Source organism: Anabrus simplex, chromosome 1 (assembly GCF_040414725.1).
Source record: "Anabrus simplex isolate iqAnaSimp1 chromosome 1, ASM4041472v1, whole genome shotgun sequence".
Taxonomy (NCBI): Eukaryota; Metazoa; Arthropoda; class Insecta; order Orthoptera; family Tettigoniidae; genus Anabrus; species Anabrus simplex.
Window position 1 is genome coordinate 1491785968 of NC_090265.1, and position 11524 is coordinate 1491797491.

The following is an 11524-nucleotide window of genomic DNA, read 5'->3' on the forward strand; positions in this document are numbered from 1 at the left end:
TCTGTGACGTGTAACCTCTGCTACCCTCTTTATGGGGTATTCTAATAGCTCTAAGGCCCTATCCACATTACTACATCTCAATGCTACTTCGCACCCTACATTAATACTTTCGAACTTATTTTGTAATTACTTAACAAGTCTTACTTTAGTCTCCTCTGTACATTTATATTTAATAAGTTTCATACCCATTTATCTATCCAGTAGCGTACCTAGGATTCCAGTTTGGGGGCGAGGGAGCATTCATTCAGAATTTTATTTTGATAGGTGTCCAAACTTCCAGAATTTACGTGGTGTAGAATACCTAAACAGGAAGTGAGTGTTCATGGATTCAAGTCAGAGTGGCGGATTCGTGCGGATTCAGGAAGCTAATAGTAATCTTCTTCTTTCCCCAATTTTCCCACATCTGTATGGTCGCGGGTGCAAACTGTGTCGCGCATGTGGATTTGGCCCTGTTTTACGGCCGGATGTCCTTCCCGACGCCAACCCTATATGGAGGGACAAACACCCAGTCTCAGAGCCAGAAGAATTAATCAGAAGCGATTAAAATACCCGACCCGGCCGGGAATCGAACACGGGCCCCTCTGACCCGAAGGCCTCGACACTGATCATTCAGCCAATGAGTCGGACTCCGGGAGCTAATATGAATATACATTATATATAAATTGCTTAATAAAAGTACATTCGTTAAAACTCCTGGAGTGTCTGGGCTCCTCGAACGATTCCCTCCCCCCCACCCCCCCCCACCCGACTTCCCCTGCACTCCCATCCCAACATAACTGCAGCATTTCATATATTCCGAGTACAAGTGAAATTAATGCAAGAGTAAACAGTTTGAGTAAAAGTGCAATATTCCGGTTTAGAATAAATACAGTAATGTGATTACAATAATGGTCTGTGATAATTAAAAAAGAAGTGGCATTTTATACAAATAATGCGGAAACGAAATACACACACACGCGTCGAATACAGGTTTCTCGCCCTTTTTGTCCATGGCTAGATGATGAAGCCAAGAGAATGATAGTCCACCGTGACTCGTTATTTCGACATTATAAACAAACCCTAGATGACACGGACTTCGAATCTTACCGCATCTTAAGAAATCGCACAAAGCAGTTAATCAGAAATAAAAAATACATATAATTCTGGAATTTAGCTAACAACTTAAACTCTAATCGCGCATGGGACCAACATAGAACTCTGGGGATAGGAAAACATCAACAGAGACAGACAACTCCTGACAATCCACTTGACGAACTGAACGATTATTTTAGTAGAATAAATATTCAACCTACCCCAATTAACTGCACCGACTCACCGCCCTCCGCTCCAGCCAATCCACCATTCACATTTCACAGTGTCACAGAAAATCAGGTTAAAAGTCTTTGTCAGCATCATCATCATCATCATCTGTTTACCCTCCAGGTTCGGCTTTTCCCTCGGACTCAGCGAGGGATCCCACCTCTACCGCCTCAAGGGCAGTGTCCTGGAGCTTCAGACTCTTGGTAGGGGGATACAACTGGGGAGTATGACCAGTACCTCGCCCAGGCGGCCTCACCTGTTATGGTGAACAGGGTCCTTGTAGGAGGATGGGAAGATTGGAAGGGATAGGCAAGGAATAGGGAAGGAAGCGGCCGTGGCCTTAAGTTAGGTACCATCCCGGCATTTGCCTGGAGGAGAAGTGGAAAACCACAGAAAACCAATTCCAGGATGGCTGAGGTGGAATCGAACCCACCTCTACTCAGTTGACCTTCCGAGGCTGAGTGGACCCCGTTCCAGCCCTCGTACCACTTTTCAAATGTCGTGGCAGAGCCGGGAATCGAACCCGGACCTCCGGGGGTGGCAGCTAATCACGCTAACCACTAGAACACAGAGGCGGACACCTCTTTTTAAAATATGATCAGATCAGATCATGAGCCTCTGCGCAATCGAGTATCCGACATCCGCCATCGTTTCGCACACCAAACCCATGTCCTCCATGGCATCGCATATATCCTTCTTTGTGAGACCCGACATGTCCATTTAAATCTCCTCCAAGAATAATGGACTCATCCTGGGGAATTGCTCGAAGGAGGGCATCCAGACTGTTCCAAAATTCATCCTTCTCATCCTCAGTGCATCCAGTTTGAGGTGCATAGCAAGATACATTGTGAGCAGTGATGGAAGTTGAGTCAATCTTGATAGACATAAGCCTATCTGACACCCTGTTGACACTGGTGACATTGTTGCGGTAGTTCTGGTCGACGACTATTGCTACACCATTTCGTGTACTGGTACCATGATAGATGAGTTTGTAACCATCTCCGATTTCTTTTGCCTTTGAACCTTTCCACTTGGTTTCCTGGATGCAGGTAATGTTGACACGTCTGTTTTTAAGCATTTGTGCTAGTTCACGATGTCGGCCTGTCAACTTACCAATATTGAGAGTAGCAAATCTCAGTAGTTGTTTGGGTTGAACTAGCTTCTTTAGCCTACCCCGTCCATGAGTAGGTAACCCTTGCTCATTTATCACGTCACTCGGGCGTAAGTGGCGCGCGTCGCTTTGAGGGGACGCCCTAGTATGTTCCGAATTTAGAAGAGACGTAGCCATAGATGCGACAAATGATTCCTCAACCGACGGGTCGCTTCGTCTGTCGTTGAGGGCATTTTATAGCTGCTGCCAGCATATAATTAGGCCGCCCCTAACCTGGAGAACAGACGCCTTTTGCAGGCGCCCCTCTGGGGCACAGACGCTGCAGCTCAATGGTATTTCAGCAGCATTTCCTCTGCTGAGGGCCCATTACCCTCCTACAAGAGCTCATCCGCCCGATGCCGTTGGCTCTTGTGGGGAGTCAGGTTATTTTCCGCCGCCGGTCTACTCGGTTACCGTAGCATGGCAAGCATGGCCAGACAGTTAAAACACGAAACATATTTATTTAGTATAATATGTTCTATCAATTTTACCATGCTACTTGTGTAGTTTCAATTATACTACCTGACGTTTAAGGTCGGGACGCCAGGTGCGCCACTGTTAACATGCCTCGCAGTTTAGTATGCGAGAATGAGGAAGTGTCCAGTATAGTCTATAGCATTCTTTTGGCGTATAGTTTATTTGCTCCAGTTACCACCCAGTTTGGTACGAGTAGCTCCTTGTGTGGACGGCCTTTGTATCATCTCTATCTATCCTTGGAACAAACAATTTCTGCATACGGTTGACTGAATACTTCCGCCTTCTGTAATTGTTCACATATTCCCCTTCTTTATTACGGGTGACGGTTATGTAGCATCGTCTTGTCATATGTACTGCCTTAGTAAAACTTTATACTTTTATACAATACTTTGAGAAATTGTTTTTCTTTCGAGTGGTAGACGCTTGCTTCTCTTTGTTGTTGTTGGTGTTGTTTAGTGGTGGGGACGGAGTGGAGCGGAGCAGTTGTTGTGACGTCATCACCCGGTAGTACCGAGTAAACTACCGTGCGAATGTAATGTGGCGGCTCGTTTAAATACGTTATTGGTATGGCAAAGTAAATTCAATGCCCTTTTCTCACAACATAACCATTTTGCTGAATACAGCAATGTTGCTTTCTGCTGGAGAAGCCGACCTGCTTGTGATGCCTCTTGATAAAATCCCACAAATTTGATACGCCACCACCCGTCGTGTAAATGCGGCCGCAAAATTTGCATTTTGCTTAGTTTTATCACCAGTAATTTCAAAGAACTGCCATGCATCAGACGGTTTTCGTGGCATTTGTGGTACAAATTTCTGTAGAAATTTATGTAATTCCTTATATTTTCTAAAACATGAATCATCATCATCATCATCTGTTTACCCTCCAGGGTCGGCTTTTCCCTCGGACACAGCGAGGGATCCCACCTCTACCGCCTCAAGGGCAGTGTCCTGGAGCTTCAGACTCTTGGTCGGGGATACAACTGGAGAGAATGACCAGTAACTCGCCCAGGCGGCCTCACCTGCTATGCTGAACAGGGGCCTTGTGGAGGGATGGGAAGATTGGAAGGGATAGGCAAGGAAGAGGGAAGGAAGCGGCCGTGGCCTTATGTTAGGTACCATCCCGGCATTCGCCTGGAGGAGAAGTGGGAAACCACGGAAAACCACTTCCAGGATGGCTGAGGTGGGAATCGAACCCACCTCTACTCAGTTGACCTCCCGAGGCTGAGTGGACCCCGTTCCAGCCCTCATACCACTTTTCAAATTTCGTGGCAGAGCCGGGAATCGAACCCGGGCCTCCGGGGGTGGCAGCTAATCACGCTAACCACTACACCACAGAGGCGGTAAAACATGAATACCATCTCAAAATGGGATTAGATATCAAACTAATGCCACAATTATTATCTACTATGCTTTGCATTATCTACAAAACATAACAAGCGGAGGAAATATAGACGCAAATTAAGAAACACAGACTGAATACAGGCATAATACTCTTATAAGGGTTGGGCACGACGTTCGGGACACAGAGTATCTTGAAACTTTGTACACCTTTAGTAAACCGTTAGGACAAGATAATGTGCAAGTAGTAAGGTGTACTACTAAGGCGTTCTCGAGAAAATCTCAAGAGAAGTTTTCGCGTCTAATATGTACCGGTGCGTTGCGATCATGAGCGTGAAACGGTGGTGGTCGAGTGGGTAGCGTTCAAGCTCCATAATCGCTGGCTCGCTGGTTCGAGTCCCGCTTGTCGTTTTGGTTTTCAACGCTGGGCAAATTCTTTCATATACATTAAATTCAAAGGTATACACTTAAAAAAGGTATATTTGCATGAACTTTTATTGGATTTCCAATGTTATTTGACTCTTTACTAATGTTTATCATTACAAAAAAATCTTAATCATTTTACCCTCCAAGGTCGGTTTTTCCCTCAGACTCAGCGAAGAATCTCATCTCTACCGCCTCAAGGGCGGTGTCCGGGAGCGCGAGATTTTGGGTCGGATATACAACTGGGTAGGATGACCAGTACCTCGCCCAGGTGACCTCACCTGCTATGCTGAACAGGAGCATTGTGGAGAGATGGGAAGATTGGAAGAGATAGGCGAGGAAGAGGGAAGGAAGTAGCCGTGGCCTTACCTTGGGTAGGGGCCTACATTCCGGCATTTACCCGGAGGAGAAAGAAATGGGAATCTACGGAAAACCACTTCGAGGATGGCTGAGGAGGGAATCGAACCCCATCTACTCAGTTGACCTCCCGAGGCTGAGTGGACCCCGTTCCTGCCCTTGTACCACTTTTCAAATTTCGTGGCAGAGCCGGTAATCAAACCCGGGCATCTGGGGGTGGCAGCCAATCACACTAACCATTCCACGACAGAGGTGGACTACAAAAAATATATCATTTATAATTATCAACAAGTAAACGGCCCAATGCATAAAGTATTCCTGAAAATGTATGCCTGTCGTGATTTGTGAAATCCCTCATACCTGACAGTGAAATCGAGTAAGGTACCCGGAACTGCTTTGCACCTGGACGCTTTGACCTGCAATATACAGCCGCTCGCGAAATTATTCGTCCGCGCTCTTCATGTGAGGACAATAGCCAGTAGCACCAATATAATAAAGCAGTTAATTGCAAACAAGTAATCGTATGTTTTAATTGCCATCTGAACATATGAGGACATCATTTATAGCACCCTAAGCGCTGGCATTTGGAACAAATAAAAAACAATCACACTGAATGCAGAAAAGTCACGTTGCAAAAGTATTCGTCCACAATAAGAAGTCAAGGAATGTTCAGTCGTTTTCTAAATATCAGTAGTGTGTCGAACGTCCTTTGGAACCAATCACGGCTTGAAGGCGTTTCGGCATAGATGTCGCCAGTTTTTCTGTCACTTCCGGGCCCATTTCGTGCCATTCTTCCATGAAGTATTGCTTCAGAGCTTTTTTATTTGGAATACGCTGCTTGCTCAGTGTACATTTTAATTCCGCCCATAAATGATGTATGGGGTTTAAGTCTGGGGAGTGGGGTGGTGTCTGCAGCACATGATGTGAATTGTAGAGTAGCCATTCCCTAACAACACGAGCAGTGTGCTTAGGGTCATTATCTTGCTGGAAGAAGTTCCCACAACTGAGACCTAATTTTGCCACGCTGGGTGTTAAGTGTTGCTTTAATATACTCAAATTTACCATCTTATCTATCCGTTCAGGTATTATATCGCAGTTGACTACCCCAGCCGCCGACATACACCCGCATACCATTATGGAACCTCCTCTATATTTTGCGGTTGGTTGCAGATTTTGACTTTGGAGCTCAGATTTCTTCTTTCTCCATACACGTCGCTTTCCAGAGCAACTGAATGAACAGAATTTTCTCTCGTCCGTAAACAACAAGCGTTTCCATAATGCTGGTGGCTTCATAACGTACTGTTTGGCGAACGCCAGCCTCTTCTTATGGTTCACCTCGCTTATCCAGGGCTTCTTCCGGCTTGTACGCCCCTGCAAACCAGCTCTGTGTAACACACGTCGTACAATGTCGGTGCTGATATTCTTCCCAGTGGAGGTTTGTACTTCTGTTCGAAGCACAGGTCCAGACACATGAGGATTTTTCTGGACGGTGCGTATTATGCTTCGCTCTTCGCGTGTTGTCAGCTTCCTCGACCGCCCAGTTCTTGCTCTGTTGATTAAGTTGCACTGGTCTTGTATCATTGAATGATACTTGCGACTGTAGTTCGTGGTATTCCCGTTTTTCAGCAATTAATCTTTGTGAATTACCAAGTATGTGGAGTTGGATAATTCGTTGGCGCTCAACAACAGTTCGTTTCCTTATCTTACCCATTGTACTCGGGGCATTCACTAGATGTTGTCTCACCGACACTGTCCGTATCACTGATGGACTGAGCTTGGTGATGTGTCCCCCTTCCTTAATGCTGTGTTCGTTACACAAGATAATGCACAAGGCGGACGAATACTTTTGCGTTGTCATTTCCTAGCCCAACCATACTCATTCTTTATTATTAAAGAGTACTTACGTGCAATAGGTATATTCTGCCGGTATTATAGTACATATACATTGCATATTCACTGCGTATTTGTTTCTGAACGTATCCGAAGCCTTGTAATGCAGTTTTAGTCTTCAGTATATGAAAAGGACACATGGACGAATACTTATGCGAGCGACTGTATATGAAAGAATATGACCAGTGTTGAAAAACAAAAAGTGAAAAGGGAGACTCGATCCAGTGATCCAGCGATTTCTGAGCTTGAACGCTAACCACTCGACCGTCGCCACCTCGAGCTCGTGACCGCAACGCACCGGTACACATTCGACGCGAAAATTCTCTTGCAGTTTTCTTGAAAACGCCTTACTATTTGCATATTATCTTGTCCTAATAGACTACTAAAAGTGAACAAAATTTGAAGATGATCCGTGATCTCAACGTCGTGGTCTCCCCTTGTTAAACACTTGCCGTGCCCTACACTGTGCTCTGGTCCTCCTTGCCGTTGCCTACGTTATAGTACAAGGCCTGGAAATAGAGCCCGTAAAACGCTATGGAAGTGGTCACATTGAAGTTCAATGCCGGGCCGCTAGGATCGCTTTCCTGTCCCCTGTCTACCAGGCTCGCGCCTTTAAACGTGTCCATTAACTGAGTTGGTTATGAATGCATTATGTATTTGTCTGATGTTAAGCATTCGTAGTTCCAATCATGGTTTATTCACGAGAAATTAAAGGTAGTGGAATTTCGTTTCACAAGTTTCCAGTGAATGTTCAATGTTCGAAACATTATACAGAGGAAGTATTACGCATGAGATACGACTTCAAGCTGATCGAAGTAGGCCTCTGTTCCTAAGTTTTGATCCGAGTTACGTCATAAGAATTGGGCGATCCCAAAATTTGTTACTGGACCTTTTTTAAACTATGGTGCCGTGACCGGCAATCATTTGAGAGGCATCTTCAAACTCAGAAATCTTTAATTAGGAAACCAACGAGGAAAATAATTTGCCCAACAAATTTCACGAAATTGAATGTAGCAAGAGCTAAAAATATTGTATTTTCCCCTGAAACAATGTCTGGTTTGAAAAATATGGAGGTGGTTTTGTCCCGAGAGCATAAAATACAGTTTAAAATAAGTCATTTGTTTTATGGAGCATTTTATTAAATTGTTCAATGCGCATAACGTCTGCAACACCTCACATGGGACATATTCAGGAACGAGAACAAACGAGCATCTTTTAACCGGGCGAGTTGGTCGTACGGTTAGGGGCGCGCGGCTGTGAGCTTGCATCTGGGAGATAGTGGGTTCGGATCCCACTGTCGGCAGCCCTGAAGATGGTTTTCCGTGGTTTCCCATTTTGACACCAGGCAAATGCTGGGGCTGTACATTAATTAAGGTCACGGGCGCTTACTTCCAACTCCTAGGCCTTTCCTATCCCATCGTCGCCATAATACTTATCTGTGTCGGTGCGATGTAAAATCACTATTAAAAAAAGGCATCTTTTAGTACTGAAGATGAACTCCTCAGTTGGTTAATTAATGATTTCCTGTCATATATTAAGAAACTTTAAATGCATTCAGAGAAAGTAAAAAAGAATCATGAGAGAAATGTGTCAGGCATAGACTACCCAGTCCACTGTGACCTGCGTAAAATACCTCATAAGTTTACATTTGCATTATGCATTGACGAGGAACCTAACGAGCTATGACATCGAGCTCTTCTTCAGCTACCTAAGACGCCAAGCGGAATACAATGACATTATGGTTCGTGTGGCAAAAGAAAAAAAAACAGACTGTAAATGCTGTTTAGAACATATCTGTTCTCCAGCTACTCAAAGTCCAACATTGTGTCTTATTCGTTTTCAAGATCGAGGAGCCCTCAGATACCGAAAATCGTCTGTGGCACTTCTGCAGTGAACGACGGCATTTGTCACTTCCGCTACGCAGTACTTGTCCCGAAGAGAGTTACTAAAAGGCGTAGGTTTATTTTTTCGAAAGACATGTTCAACAGTGAAATTAAGTGTGGAAAGTGTAAAGGCGACAAACCTCCTCTTTTTCTACTATGAAAATTTCTGAGACCTCTGTTAGACAACATTGTTTTGATCCACTCAAGTAGAAGAGAGAAAGTTTTGAAACTTGATAAGAAGCCCCTCAGAAGGAAAGTTTTTAAACTTCAATGACAGCTCCAAGCCAATGCAGCACCGCTCTATAAATAAAGTACTGTCAATACTCGCAAAAACATTCAATTCTTTTTATTCAGGATATACTTTACTTATTGACATATACGGCCATGCGAATCCAAGGGGGCAAGACAGCGATCCTAGCGGCTGAATGGTCAACTAGGGAGCAACCCGTTTCCACGAGTCCATTTCAAGGCCTTGTATTACAACGTAGGCAACGCTCCGTACCGTTGTCTACGAGATATACAAGGCCTTGAAATGCACTCATGGAAACGGGTGGCTTCCTAGCTCACCATTCAGCCGCTAGGATCGCGTTCTTGTCCCCTCGTATTCGCATGGTCGTATATGTCAATAAGTGAATTATATCCTAAATAAAAAGAACTGAATGTTTTTACTAGTAATGAAAGTACTTTACTTATAGAGCGGTGCTGCGTTGGCTTAGGTATGTCATTGAAGTTTCAAAACTTTCCTTTTGAGGGGCTTCTTATCAAGTTTCAAAACTTTCTCTCTTCTACTTGAGTGGCTCGAAGCAATATTGTCTAATAAAGGTCTCGGAAATTTTCATAGTAGAAAAAGAGGTGGTTTGTCGCCTTTACACTTTCTACACTTAATTTCAATGTTGAACATGTCTTTCGAAAAAGAAAACGTACAACTTTTAGTAACTCCCTTCGGGGCAAGTACTGCGTATCGGAGGTGACAAATTCCGTCGTTCACTGCAGAAGTGGCACAGACGATGATTTTCGGTATCTGAGAGCTTCTCGATCTTGAAAACGAATAAGACACAATGTTGGTCTTTGAGTAGCTGCAGAAGAGATATGTTTTAAACATTCTTTACAGTCTGTTTGCTCTTTTGTCACACGAACCATAATGTCATTGTATTCCGCTTGGCGTCTAAGGTAGCTGAAGATGAGTTCGATGTAATCACTTGTTAGGTTCCTCGTCAATGCATAATGCGAATGTATACTTATGAGGAGGTATTTTACGCAGGCCACAATGGATTGGGTAGTCAAGATCTATGCATGATACATTTCCCTCATGATTTTTTTTTTTTGCTTTCTTTGAATGCATTTGAATATTCTTATTATATGACAGGAAATAATTAACTAACAAACTGAGGCGTTCATCTTCAGTACTAAAAGATGCTCGTTTGCTCTCATTCGTGGAATATGTCCCATGTGAGTTGTTGCAGACGTCATGCGCATCGACCAATTTCATAAAATGCTCCATAAAACAAATGGTTTATTTTAAACTGTATTTAATGCTCTAGGGATAAACCACCTCCATAGTTTTCAAACACCAAAGATTGTTTCAGGTGAAAATACAATATTTTTAGCTCTTGCTACATTCATTTTCTTCAAATTTGTTGGGCAAATTATTTTTTTGGTTAGTTTCTTAATTTAAGATTTCTGAGTTTGAAGAGGCCTCTCAAATGATCGCCGGTCATGGTAGCATTGTTTACAAGAAAAGTCAGTGGCAAATTTTGGGATCGTCCAAATCTTATGACGGAACTCGGATCAAAACTTAGGGACAGAGGCCTAATTTCATCAGCTGGAAGTCGTATATAATGCGTAATACTTCCTCTGTATAATGTTTCGAACATTGGACATTCACTGGAAACTTGTGGAATGAAATTCCACTACCTTTAATTTCTCGTGAATAAACCATGACTGGAACTGCGAATGCTCAACATCAGACGAATACATAATACATTCACAACCAACTCATTTAATAAACACGTTTAAAGGCGGGAACCTCTTTGGACAGGGGGCAAGAAAGCGATCCTAGCGGTCCGGCATTGAACTTCAATGTGACCACTTCGATAGCGTTTTACGGGCTCTATTTCCAGGCCTTGTATTATAACGTAGCCAACGGTTCTGAGCATAAAGCCGTCCCCAACCAGGTTCGCAGTACCGCCGCCATATGTCTCGACATCGCGCTATAGTTTGCATGTGCTAAAGTGAATTAACATGGAGAAAAGTGTTTTTAATACGATTACTTATAGATTTCACTTACTGTTAATGTTCAAATTAACTCGAAGTAAATTTCATGTATACTATAAAATATGGTATATCGTACTGTGAGTCCAATTCTTAAAAAAAAAAAAAAAAAGAACAATTGGAGTTTTCAATCATTTCCAGCCGATTGAGTTTTAAAGGAGAAGTGGATAATTGCTACATCCGGACTGGAGGAGGGGGGGGGGGATTAGGTTCACTTTGGTCGCCTGGGACGTCATCCAGAGTCTGTAATTTACATTTTAAATATTGAGACTTCAGATCATGGGTTACAGATTCATTAGATCACTTCACTGCCTCCGACTGCCACATCAAAAGACGCGAGTTAGGCTGGCTTTTCGAATGAAAAAAAACTAGAATAACATCCCTCATGAAAGACCCTCTGTGGGTGGGGGCGGTAGAATAACAACCACGGTATCCC